This window comes from Bubalus kerabau, chromosome 2, assembly GCF_029407905.1.
Source record: "Bubalus kerabau isolate K-KA32 ecotype Philippines breed swamp buffalo chromosome 2, PCC_UOA_SB_1v2, whole genome shotgun sequence".
Lineage (NCBI taxonomy): Eukaryota > Metazoa > Chordata > Mammalia > Artiodactyla > Bovidae > Bubalus > Bubalus kerabau.
In genome coordinates, this window is record NC_073625.1 from 2803716 (window position 1) to 2817817 (window position 14102).

General features: G+C 43.7%; 1 long non-coding RNA gene across 1 annotated transcript; it reads right to left on the reverse strand.

Annotated features, from left to right (window-relative positions):
• Positions 1 to 247: 247 nt before the first annotated feature.
• Positions 248 to 12063, reverse strand: LOC129644575 (uncharacterized). Its single transcript, XR_008710837.1, has 4 exons — positions 12001 to 12063; positions 7103 to 7256; positions 631 to 771; positions 248 to 346 (listed from the first exon to the last, which is right to left on the reverse strand). It is a non-coding gene; the product is annotated as an uncharacterized LOC129644575 (long non-coding RNA).
• Positions 12064 to 14102: the final 2039 nt, after the last annotated feature.

Here is a 14102-nt window from a genome sequence, read left to right on the forward strand (position 1 = left end):
TTTCCGCGCCCAGCTATTAACGTCACCCCCAGCTGTCTGAGTCTTCCTAACAGGGGCACCAAGCTTCACGAAGTAGAGACAAATCCTTGCTCTGCCCTTTGTAAATCTCTGAAACGCCCATGAAAATCCATAAGCATGGTAAAATGGCTGTTGCTTTATGCTACTAAAATTTGGGGTGGTTTGTTACACAGCAATAGATAACTGGAACTTCCATAGGGTGTCTGCAAAAGTCAGCCAGACAAGAGTCACACAAAGAAGTGTGTGCAGCCACGCGCTTTCCTGCTTTGTCTATTTTCATTAGAGTGTAGCAACCCACTGGGGTAAACACCTCTTCAGGAAGAGCAATCTGGAAGACAGGAGTGTTAAAGCATCAGGCAGAGATGCAATCGAATTATTATCAAGCAGTTGCAACATAAAAAGCATAGGCGCCGGCAGCTTCTGAGGGCCCATTCCTCCACCGTGCGGTTGCAGCACCAGACAGGCAGCAGCCAGGATGTCAGCACCAAGACAAGTGGAATCAATACGGACTCCGAAATGCGTTACAGCCCACTTTAAAACAAACATGTAAAATCTGCTTTAAATTGATTCTAGCTCAGCGGGGAGCAAACTGCTGTAACGGATTTTACACACAAAGCCCAGGGAAGAGAACCAGGAGGAAGCACCCAGCGCGCCCGGCTTGGGGTGGAGACGGGCGATCCACTTAAACTCCCTGGTGACACGGAGTCCTTTATGTGAGACAGGCTTCCCCTTACGGATCTCCGAAGCTCTGCTCTGGGAGAGAAAAGCCAACACGTTTAAACAAGAACAGTTAGATAAGACTACATATGACATGTATGACTTATATGTGTATATATGTTTTAAAAAGCCAGTGCTCTTTCATGTCAGTTCAGTTGCCTAACAAGTCTGCCCCGAGGGAGCAACCAGGCATACTGAGCTCGTTGGGGTTATTTGCTTGGGTTTGCCTGGCTGGTTAGTTGGTCAGTTTTGTAGCCAGGTGCCATATTATTTTCTATGCACTTAACATAGGCTTTATGACAGTCTCTGTGTAGGGTACTATTCTAGGCACTAAAAGATACAGAAAGCATAAACCTTACCCTCGAAGAGCTTACATGTTAGTAAGGGAGATACAGGTGCAGCTGAAAGGTAACTGTTGTGCGATAGCCAAGACATGGAAACAATCCAAGTGTCTACCCGTGAAGAATGGATAAAGAAGATGTGTTACACATGCACAGTGGACCACTACTCAGTGGAATAATGCCATTTGCAGCAACGGGCGGACCTAGAGATTGTCATACTGTGTGAAGTAAGTTAGAAAGAGAAACACAAATATCATATGATACTGCTTATATGCAGAATCTAAAATATGACACAAACGAACATATCCACAACATGGAAACAGACTCACGGACACAGAGAACAGGCTGGGGGTCGCCAAGGGGAGAGGAAAGGGGGGATGGAGGGGAGGCTGCGGTGGGCAGGGAGAGGAAAGGGGGGATGGAGAGAAGGCTGCGGTGGGCAGGGAGAGGAAAGGGGGGATGGAGGGGAGGCTGGGGTTGGCGGCGAGAGGAAGGGGGGATGGAGGGGGGAGGCTGCGGTTGGCGGTGAGAGGAAAGGGGGGATGGAGGGGGGAGGCTGCGGTCAGCAGACGTAAGCCTCTATATACATGATGGATAAACAGCAACGTCCTACCGCAGAGCAGAGGGAACTCTATCCAGATGATAAACCATAATGGAAGAGAATATTAAAAAAGAATGCGTATAGGTACAACTGAATCACTTTGCTTTACGGCAGCAATCAACACAACATTGTAAATCAACTATACTTCAATAAAAATATTCAAGCAGAAAAAAGTTAACTACTGTGCAAAGTAGGAGGTTCTATGCGCAGAAAACAAAAGCTGTTTGGTACACACAAGCCTATATCAGAAGGTTTCAACTGAATTTGGACATTAAATAGTCCAAATCACATCCATCCTTCTTTTCAAGATGGCAGCCTCCTTAGAAAAAATAATTTTGATTACATGCTTTTTTAAATCCCTCACCCTGTCTTTCAGGTATGTTGCCACATAGCATTGCTCACTAAATAAGTTTGGAATTAATGAGTGCAGGGGACTTGGTGTAAGATCTGCCACTTAGAACCTACCCTCCCAGGTGTCACTAGTGGTAAAGAACTCACCTGCCAATGCAGGATACCTAAGAGATGCAGGTTCAATCCTTGGGTTGGGAAGATCCCCTGGGGGAGGGCATGGCAACCACTTCAGGGTCCCTGCCTGGAGCATCCCATAGACAGAGGAGCCTGGAGGGCTACAGTCCAGACGGTCGCAAAGAGTCAGACACGAATGAGGCGACTTAGCACAAGTGCACCAAACCACCAGCCTGGTGTCCCAGGCTCTCCTTGCCTATTGATAGTTCCGTGGTGTCCATGGCTCTTGTTCTTATCCTCCCACTTTTATAAGCTGTCAATGTGGTTTTCGTAAAACTTGAAGTGTTACCTTCAGAATTTTGTATTTTGAGCTTTATCATGAATTGTGAAATAAAAGAGTTGGTTCCCTGGACGAGAAAACAGTCCTTCTCTTTGTACTCAAAATGGATAGATGAGCATGAATTTCACCACCTCTGAACGACTTAAGTCCTGTCTTCATTCCCTACTTCCAGCCAGAAAGTGGTCCCACAGTCACAGGGTCCAGTCTGCCGGCTCTGGGAGGACCTCTGATAAAAGATGTATTGACTCTAAAATATGACGAGAAACCTGCAAAACTGAAATGAATACTGCTTAAATACCTTTAAAGTATAAAGTTATATTACCTGATGATCGCACCTCAACTTGTACATAATTGCAAAGAACTTACATGTAGTGTGGGCTACGGGCACGTTTAACATATATGAAGAAAGCAGTGGACATACATTAGCCAAGTCCGGATACAGAGGGGACCGTTCTCGGCCTCCAGCCTTTGCTCTGCCCACCCCCTGCTTTTCCCTAACGAGGCTCTGGCTTTGTGCAGATGCCCATCACTTCTGCAGGCAGCTGAGCGTCTCGGGGAAAACCGACTCCGGCTCTAGAGATAAACTTTATGGTCTAATGGTGCTGTCACTCCCTTTGGTGGTGTTTGGTTCAGAAACTGGCACACAGCTCAACTCTGGCCAGTGAGATATGAAAAGTATCCTACGGAGGGACGGGTGTTCTGGGGGAAGCTTCTTCTCTTCTAAAAGAGAGGTAGCCCCTTATGCCTGAAATTTCTCTGTCTGAACACGAGGTCTGGAACTATTCCAGCCATTTCGCTGAAACCTGAGGAAAAGCCAGCACTGAGGAGGGCAGAATGAAGAGGCAGAAAGTCCCCGGGTCCTTGACCACACGATCCAGCTGCTGACTCTTCTTAACCTTCTGGAACTTCCCGCTGCTGCTGTGCTCATGTCCGACCCTTTAGCAGCCCCACGGACAGCAGCCCACCAGGCTGCTCTGTCCACGGGATTCTCCAGGCAAGAGTACTGCAGTGGGTTGCCTTTCTTCTCCAGGGGATCTTTCCGACCCAGGGATGGAGCCCACGTCTCTTACGTCTCCTTGCATTGGCAGGCAGATCGTTCACCCCTGCTCCAGAACTCTGCTGGAACTTCCTACCATGTGAGATAAACACATCTCCTCTGCTTAATCCAGTTTCATTCGTTGTTTGCTTACTGCCTTCTAGGTACCCTGTCAGCCCACCCCAAGAGAGAGCATCCCAGTTCCCGCGTTTCTGTTCTCATCTGTTTCAGGCATTTTCAAAGAATGACCAAACATCTTTCTATCACTGGTGGTAAGTCTCCCAAGCACAAGGATCATGTCACGCTGGTTCCAAGGCGGTTAGCGATACCTGTGTGAATAGAGCATGTGCTTTCTCACAGCGGTGTCATGCATTCGTTCTTTTTCTGGCTTAAGTACATTATCTATTTTTGTATGTTTTCAGCTTCATATTATTCTTTCTTTTTGAAGTATATTTGGTTTACAATGTTGTGTTAGTTTCAGGTGTACAGATATCAGAGGTTGGTATATTTATAATATATATATGTTTTATATATATATATTTATAATAAAATTACATAATTATATATAAAGTATGTGCCTGCCAATGCAGGAGATGCAAGACATGGGTTCAACCCAGTGATGCAACTGAGTGTGCGCACACACACACACTCACACACATATATATTTACATATGTATATTCATTATTCAGAGTCTTTTCTTTTGTAGATTATTACAAGATATTGAATATAGTTCTCTGAGCTATAAAGTAGGTCCTTGCTGGTTATCTATTTTACATTTAGTAGAGTGTATCTGTTAATCTCAAACTCCTAATTCATCCCTCCCCAGACTCTTTCCCCTTTAATAACCAGAAGTTTGTTTCCTCTTTCTGACATTCACTCTTGCTGCTGCTGCTGCTGCTGCTAAGTTGCTTCAGTCATGTCCGACTCTGTGCGACCCATAGACGGCAGCCCACCAGGTTCCCCCGTCCCTGGGATTCTCCAGGCAAGAACACTGGAGTGGGTTGCCATTTCTGTCTCCAATGCATGAAAGGAAAAATGAAAGTGAAGTCGCTCAGTCGTGTCTGACTCTTAGCGACCCCATGGACTGCAGCCCACCAGGCTCCTCTGTCCATGGGATTTTCCAGGCTGGAATACTGGAGTGGGGTGCCATTGCCTTCTCCGGCATTCACTCTTGACAATGGCTAAATCCAGCCTTGTGTCTGGTTCAGTAAACTGTTGCCCATTGGCAAGTCCTCTGTAGTAGATTTCCAGCATGAAAGCCACTAATGAAGATATCAATTGCTTCTCCCTAAGTGTTCATTTGTGCGCCTATTTGGAACTTGACCTACAGAACCATGTGACTAATAAATTGGGTATTCTTGTAAGCCATTAAGTCTGTGACATTTGTTGCAGAGCACTAGAAAAGAACTAGGGTGTCATATAAATCATGCAAACATTTTTAACACCCAAAGTGAGTAATATATGCCAGGGGTCAGCAAACCACAGACCGTGGACTCAGTCAAGGCCATGATCTGTTTTTATACAGCCTACATGTTAAGGATGGGTTTTACATTTTTAAAGCTTTGTAAAAATTAACATTTCATGCAAGGATGGGCACAATAAAGGACAGAAATGTTAAGGACCTAACAGAAGCAGAAGAGATTAAGAAGAGGTGGCAAGAATACATAAAAGAACTATACAAAAAAGGCCTTAATGACCCAGATAACCTTGATGATGTGGTCACTCACCTACAGTCAGACATCCTGGGATGTAAAGTCAAGTGGGTCCTAGGAAGCATTACTATGAACAAAGCTAGTGCAAGTGGTGGAATTCTAGCTGAGCCATTTCAAATCCTAAAAGATGATGCTGTTAAAGTGTTGCATTTAATATGTCAGCAAATTTGGAAACTTTAGCAGTGGCCACAGGACTGGAAAAGGTCAATTTTCATTCCAATCCCAAAGAAAGGCAATGCCAAAGAATGTTCAAACTACGGTACAATCGTGTTCATTTCACAGGCTAGCAAGGTAGTGCTCAAAATCCTTGAAGCCAAGCTTCAGCAGTACATGAACCAAGAAATTCCAGATGTTCAAGTTGGATTTAGAAAAGGATGAGGAACCACAGATCATACAGCTAACATTAGTTGGATTGTGGAGAAAGCAAGGGAACTCCAGAAAAACATCTATTTCTGCTTCATTGACTATACCAAAGCCTTTGACTGTGTGCATCACAACAAACTGTGGAAAATTCTGAAAGAGATGGGAATACCAGACCACCTTATCTATCTCCTGAAAAACTTGTATGCAGGTCAAGAAGCAAAAGTTAGAACTGGACTTGGAACAATGGACTGGTTCAAAATTGGGAAAGAAGTACATCAAGGCTGTATATTGTCACTCTGCATATTTAACTTGTATTCAGAGTATATCATGGGAAATGCTGGGCTGAATTAATCACAAGTTGGAATCAAGATTTCCATGAGAAATATCAACAACCTCAGATATGCAGATAACACCACCCTTATGGCAGAAAGTGAAGAGGAACTAAAAACTCTTGAAGAAAGTGAAAGAGGAGAGTGAAAAAGCTGACTTGAATCTCAACATTCATAAAACTAAGATCATGACATCTGGTCCCATGTTTTCATGGCAAATAGAAGGGGAAAAGTGAAAACAGTGACAGATTTTATTTTCTTGAGCTCCAAAATCACTGCAGACAGTGACTGCGGCCATAGAATTAAAAGATGCTTGCTTCTTGGAAGGAAAGCTATGACAAACCTAGACAGCATAACATCGCTTTGCCAACAAAGGTCCATGTAATCATGTACAGGTGTGAGAGTTGGACTCTAAAGAAGACTGAGCACCAAAGAATTGATGCTTTCAAATTGTGGTGCCAGAGAAGACTCTCAAGAATCCTTTGGACAGCAAGGACTCCAAGGGACAACAGAGGATGAGATGGTTAGAGAGCATCACTGACTCAATGAACATGAACTCCGAGAGACAGTGAAAGACAGGGTTGCTTGTGCGGTAGTCCATAGCGTCGCAAAGAGCTGGACATGACTTAGCAACTAAACAACAACAATAACAAAAAATTTTAAAAGAAGAATGTATGACAATGACTATATGTGGCCTTCAGAATCAAAAATGTTTCCTGTCTGGCCTTTTACGGAGAAGAAGGGCCCTGTTACACTATTTACCGTACTTTTATGCCTGAGGACTAGTGTCAGTACTACTTCGGGTCCACACTGCCGTTTCTTTGCTGCATTTGGCCTCGCTGATCCGTTTCCCAACATCCTTCTCGCCTTGGGAGTTTGGTCTGCATGGACCACAAGTGCCTCTGGTTGCAAGCTGGATGTAGACACAGGGAGTCTGACAAGCAGTCAGAGGGCAGGAGAAAGGGGAAGCTGGGGTGTCCATCCACTCCTTTGTCCTGAGCACCGCCTCAGGCAGGCACGACCCTCAACCAAAGGGCACAGCTCCTTTCGAGGCCTCTGACCTGTACCTTTTTCTCCTCTGGAGTCTGGGACCTGCTCGCTCTCTCCCCTTGGGCCAAGGGTATCAGCACCCTGACTTCCTTGTGATTTTCTACATTCTTCCCACACCTGTCTGCTCACCTCTTCACTGAAGACTCTGCACTTCATTTGCCCTAAGTGGGGCCCGTGACTGATACACCCAACTCACGTAACTATCCTGGGACAGGAAGGGGAGACGAGGAACAGAAAACTTCCAAGTGAACAGCTGTGCTTGCTTTCTCATTCACAAAAGAACCTGAAGCAAATATAAAAGACTCTTCATCATGGCTGTTGCTGGTAGCAAAACAGACATAATTTTTTTTTTTTTCACAATTTTTTAAATTTTTTTTGAATGATAATTGCTTTACAATATTGTATAGGTTTCTAACATACCATTGACTCAGCCACAGGTATACATATGTCCCCGCCCTCGTGAGCCTCCCTCCCACCTCCCACCCCTCTAGGTTGTCCCAGAGCCTGGTTTGAGTTCCCTGGGTCATACAGCAAATCCCCCCTGGCTGTCTGTTCCACAGATGGCAGTGCCTATGTTTCCACGGTGCTCTCTCCACTGGTCCCACCCTCTCCATCTCCCGCTCCCCAGGTCTGTGAGTCTGTTCTCTGTCTGCATCTCCATTGCTGCCCTGCAAATAGGTTCATCAGTACAGTCTTTCTAGGCTCCACGTATATGCCTTAATATACAATATTTGATTTTCTCTTTCTGACATACTTCACTCTGTATGATCGGCTCTAGGTTCATCCACCTCATTAGTACTGACTCAAATTCATTCCTTTTTATGGCTGAGTAATATTCCATTGTTCATATGTACCATAGCTTCTTTATCCATTAATGTGTCAGTGAACACCTAGGTTGCTTCCATGTCCTAGCTATTGTAAATAGTGCTACAATGAATACTGGGGTACATGTGCCTTTTTGAATTATGGTTTTCTCAGGGTATATGCCCCATAGTGGAATTGTTGCATCATATGGTAGTTTTATTCCTAGTTTTTTAAGGAATCTCCATATTGTCTTCCATAGTAGCTGTACAATTTACATTCCCACCAACAGTGCAAGAGGGTTCCCTTTTCTTCACATCCTCTCCAGCATTTACTGTTTATAGATTTTTTTTGATGATGGCCATTCTGATCCATGTGAGGTGATATCTCATTGTGGTTTTGATCTGCATTTCTCTAATAATGAGCTACATCTTTTCGTGTGTTTGTTAGCCATCTGCATGTTTTCTTTGGAGAAACATTTAAAACAGATGTAAACTTTTTTAATAAATAAATGTCATTTCCTCCTTTTTTTAATAAAATACTTGGAACATGTTATTTGGTGCTTAAACCTCCTTATCCTTAAGGGCAAACACAGGAGAGCTTGATGATAAGCACAGGCCACTGCTGATACATGACCACAGTGAAACACAACAGCATCCGGGGATCTTCAGAGCGTTAGTAACAGGCTGCTGACAATTTCAGGAAGTGCACAGGGCAGGTTTAGTTCAGTGAATCTGAAGGGCAGATGGAACCCAGCGAGTAGCCCTGGCTGAAACAGGCCCACTGTGAGCCTGCATTAGGCCTCTGTGGTCTACTTCAGGACCAGAAGTTCTTCAATCAGGAAAATAAAAAACCTTTATATATCTTAGTTATCTTTTAATATATTTATAGACACAGAAAATAAACTTGTTACCAAAGGGGAAGACGGGGGTGGGGGAGGGATAAATAAGGAGTTCAGGACTGACATAAGAAAAACCAGGGCTTACTGTGCAGCACAGGGAGCTGTGGTCAGTGTCCAACGATAACCCACCTTCTGAGCACAGGGCATGTTCACTCTAAAGATGCTTCCCCCATGGCTCAGCCAGTAAAGAGTCTGCCTGCAAGGCAAGAGACCCAGGCTCCATCCTTGGGTCTGGAAGATCCCCTGGAGAAGGGAATAGCAATCCACACCTGTATTCTTGCCTAGGAAATCCCATGGACAGAGGAGCCTGGAGGGCTACAGTCCATGAGGTCACAAAAGAGTCAGACACACAGACATGATTGAGTAACTAACATAATGGAAAAGAATCCAAAAAAAGTGTGTGTGTATATATATATATATATAACTGTGTCTTTACCAGCCATGCTATTTTGTATTAAGACTGTCAAAATCACTTATCTGAATTCAACTCACAGAGTCTTCCTGACTGGCCCCAGTCCTGCCTGCTGGCTGGGTACGTCTCCCAAATTGTACCTCCATCCTGACTCACAGCACCAAGACCTTCACTGCCCATCCCGCTCATCACCACCCAAGGCACGAAGCTGCAGAGGCAGCTCAGCCTGGGGCTGACTCCGCCCCACGGCCGCAGCGCTTCCCCGGGACGAGCCGTTCCGGCAGCTCTCCTCCCTGGAGCGCCCCAGCAGTTCTCCGTGCTGCTTAGGGATGAAGTAATAAACTTTCCTGCCAGGACTTATAAAATGTTGCGGCTTTATGAGGCAGTGTCTCCTGCTGCTTTGGGCACAAGTCCAGCTGAAGCAAAGAATCCGGGAGAACATCAGAATGACAAAATGAACCCTTGCACTAAGAACAGTGGAAAAGAGAAAATCACGTTCACGACGAGCAAAGAGCAGAGTAAGTGAGGTAAGTCAGAGAAAGACAAATATCAGTGCCATCACTCACGTGGAATCTGAAAGAACGATACAAAGAAACTGATGCACAAGACAGAAACACAGATCTCGAAATCAAACTTACAGATAACCAAAGGAGAAACAAGGCGGGAGGGATGAATCAGGAGGCTGGGATGGACACATACACGCAGCTATATATAAAATCAATGATCAAAGAGGGCACAGGGCACAGGACACTGCACTCAGCATTCTGTAATGACCTATATGGGAAACGAATCCGTAAAAGGATGAATACATGTATATGGACAACAGAATCATTTTGCTTTAGGCATGAAACTACAATACAACACTGTAAATGGACTATAATTCAATAAAATTTTTAAAAAAGAAAAAAACTCATCTTCAGAGCAAGTGCAAAAACCTGAGACTACTAACTTGGATCTTTCTAGCGTGTGTATTTGTGTGTGTGTGCACTCAGTCATGTCCAGCTCTTTGCGACCCCTGGACTGCAGCCCGCCAGGCTCCTCTGTCTGTAGAATTCTCCAGGCAAGAATCCTGGAGTGGGTTGTCATCTACTGCAGAGGGGATCTGTCTAGGTGAGGTTACAAAAGTGAAATTCTTGAATTCATCATGAAAGAGAGCGTTACGTTTATTAGAAGACATTCTCCGTTTCTGAGGAGGATTTGCCGTCCCTCCCCGGTGCTATTAGATTCGTGATCACCCCCGGGCAGGCATAGCTCAGTTGGATCATCGGCCTCGCTCACTGAGGTTCTGACTTTCAGGGAAGTGCCTTTGGGGAGGTGTGCATGCTCGGTGCTTCAACGTGTGCTGCTCTTTTTACCAGCTGTGTAAAAGATTTTTTAATCTTTATATAAGGGAAACCAAACCTGTGCAGGAATAGCCTGTCAGGAACACTTACAGCTTTGCAGTTAACTCTCTCTTGTGTGTGATTTCTCAGCAAGGTGCTGCTGACAATATGTAACAGAATGTTGTAAAAGCTACATTGTTTAACACCTCTGAGGGTGCCAAAGGAGACTCCATAAAGGGTAGGGCAGTGAATTGAAAAATGATTATTATTTAACATTTATTAATCCTGGGCAGCATGCTAAACTCGAAAGAACACAGCATAGACAGAAGTGGATTGCCTCTCAAGGCCCATGCTTTCCTGAACAAACATGGAAGGGACTTTCACATTATCCTCGTGTAAGAATATGAAATAAAAATACCTTGACTCCATGGACAAAGGCAGAAAAGTGCCAAAAAAAAGCCAAAAGGACTCCTGAGGCTTGTGTCTTTCATTTATAATTTGCATCCATTTACAGCACGATCCTGGCAGCTGGATCAAGGGTTAGCAAGCTACAGCCTGTGGGTGTGCCACCTGTTTCTGTAAATAAAGTTTCCTTGGAACACAGCCATATCCATTTGTTCACATATTGTCTATGGAGGCTTTTGCATAGCAGAGATGAGTACTTGTGACAGAGACCATATGGCCAGCAGAGCCAGAAATATTTATTATCTGGTCCTTTCCAGAAAAGGCTTCCTAACCCCTGATCTAGACTGACCTGGGGAAAACATGAGCCAGATTTATAGTCGTCTCAACAGGCTTACTGGTTAATGTACTTGTTCATCTTTACACGTGCTAGGGCGGGTTCCATGTACTTAATCGGTTCCTTAAGCATGGGGGGAACGCCTGTTGTTTTCCATGGAAGAGGAATGTGCACACAGCGCTGCAGGCATCGTCCCCGGGGAGCAAAGGCACTCTGCCCACACGGAAATATAGGAGATTCCCACAGGGAAAGCCGGTCTCTCCCACTAAGTGTTCTGAAAAAGCCAAAGATCCAGATAGCTGGATGGACTTGAAGTTGAATGGATAGTTCGTAGAAGGAAGATTATACAAGACTTCATTCTACAGAGGACACTAGTACATGGTTTAATTTATAGAACTGTTCTAAGTAAGATGTGAAAACTATTGGCAGCATTAGGGTTTTATTGGTTTTATTTCAAAGCCCATGAGCTCTTGAAAAAAATCACTTGTCATCCACTTCCTAATTCTGTGGTTATAGTACATTGAACCACACACTCAACAGTGTGATAAAATCAAATGGCGTTTGTTTATTCAGAGACCACAGATGGCTTTCTTGATATGAAAGTACACAGTGCTTGAAAAGTCCTAGCCTGAAGGACTGCTGTTTAAGTCTTCTTGGAAGAACCACTTTCAGGGCTCCCACAGACGTGGACTTTGGAAAACTATTGTTGCATCTGAATAGGCCAGTATAGGTGTCTAAATTCCCCAGATGCATGGAAAGAACAGAAGTAACAGTTTTCCAGCACATACATGGTGCTTCAAATAGATGTCATATTTTGTTCAACAAGAATTAAATGCTATGACTTAATCTTACCTGCTTAACATCCAAGATCTGTTTCAGAGTTTTGGCAGCTAACATATGCACTCCCATGGCAACTGCATAAAAACATTATATAGATTGAAGTAGGGGGGAAATTCAAAACTTTTCAGACCCAGTTACTTCATGAAACTATTTTACAAGTGTCTTCTTATTTTGCAACAATTTTTAAAAATCTATTTGAACAATTTCTATCTTTCACTACCTGTACTTCTGAACAAAAAGCACGTTTTTCACAAAGAACTATGAAGAAAATTCCAGGCTTATTCAGAGAACGGATAATGGATATTCTTAAGTAGAATCAAAACGAGCACCAAACAGATGAGTCGGGATTTGAGTTTTAGCCTTGGCTGGGGTAAACAATGAGATGAATGACCTTGACAAGTTACTTTCTGCCATGGGTTGTATTTTCTTCATCTGTAAAAGCAGGTGATTTAAACCAAATTCCCAGAGTACTTTCAGCCCTAAATATTAACATAATGATGACTAAAGCTCGGCATCAATTGTAGTTCTAAGCAGTGTTACTTCTAACCTTCTTTCAACCTCATTGCTACGCATGACAATGCCAGAGGGAGAAAACCACAATAAACCAAACATGAGTTTGATTCTCTGCTCCTGCCCTGGAAGGAGTCATCAGACATAGCTAGCTGGGCCACAGAGAACGTGCAATTCTTTGCCCCTTCTTAGCACCTTATACAAGATTAGACACAAGTTCATTCTTAGTTTACCTAACTATATTATTTAAAAGAGTGAAATGAAGAGTGATTTTTAAAAAGAAGAATTTTGGACCACTTAGAAGGGGGCTTTCCAGGTGGTACAGTGGTAAAGAATCTGCCTGCCAATGCCGGAGATGCAGAAGACATGGGTTCAATCCCTGTGTCAGGAAGATCTCCTGGAGAAGGAAATGGCAACCCACTCCAGTATTCTTGCCTGGAGAATCTGATGGATGGAGGAGCCTGGCAGACTACCATCCAGGGGATTGCAAACAGTCAGACACAACTGAGTGACTGAGCGTGTGTGCACGCACGCGCGCGCGCACACACACACACACACACACACACACACACACATCTCATGGGTCAACACATTGGCACCTTGCAGAGATAATCCTCCCTGAAGCACACCGCCCAGGCAGTTCTATAATCTGTCCTACAAATAGGGTGAGGTATTCCTAGCACTTTCAGATTTTGCTGATGGAAGGAAAATATGGTCCTGATTTGGGGAGCTGTTCAGCTGTTTCTTATAAAGTTAAACAAACATATAACCATCCGATGACTCAGAGAGAAATGGCTGTTAGAATCACAATAGTTCACAAAAACTTCATACAATAGTAAGCTCTTCAAGTAAATAGGCTATCACAAGACTTCTGAAATTTTTTGGAAATGATATGAATTGTTGAATGATGATAACATCATGAACTTAAATATGACAATCTTTTCTAACAATAATTAGGAAGAATTAAGAATGTGAGAAAACGAAATTAAAAGGTTAATGTTTTGAATGACCAGGTTATGAAACTTAGTAGGGATGGCTTAAAACATTCAATATTTTCTCATATCAGCAAGGACTAGGCAAGCAGAAAGAAAACAATTAATAGACTATCTTTTATTATGAAAGACCCTCCAGGAGGTAGGGGGTCCCAGAGAGAAGCTGATGATATAAGAAACAATTAAAAGCAACCAAGCGAAACCTGCATAATGGCTATTTCCTAGATTTTTTTTTTTTTTACTCTGCCACAGAGCATTAAAGACAACAAAGAAAACAGTGATATCCCTGAACAATAATTCTCTTCTTTGAGTCATCTTATGTAAACCAGTAACTCCAGGGAGAGAGAGGCTTCAATAAAAGTGAGAAGAAGTCTGACAATTTCTCAGACCCACCACCAACAGCGACGGAATGTGACAAACTCAGAAGACACTCAAATGTTTTAAGCCCACAATAACCTTACATGAAACAAACTGCTACTCCTTCAGTTCAGTTCAGTCGCTCAGTCATGTCCAACTCTTTGCGACACCAAGGGCTGAAGCACGCCAGGCCTCCCTGTCCATCACCAACTCCCAGAGCTTGCTCAAACTCATGTCCATTGAATCGGTGATGCC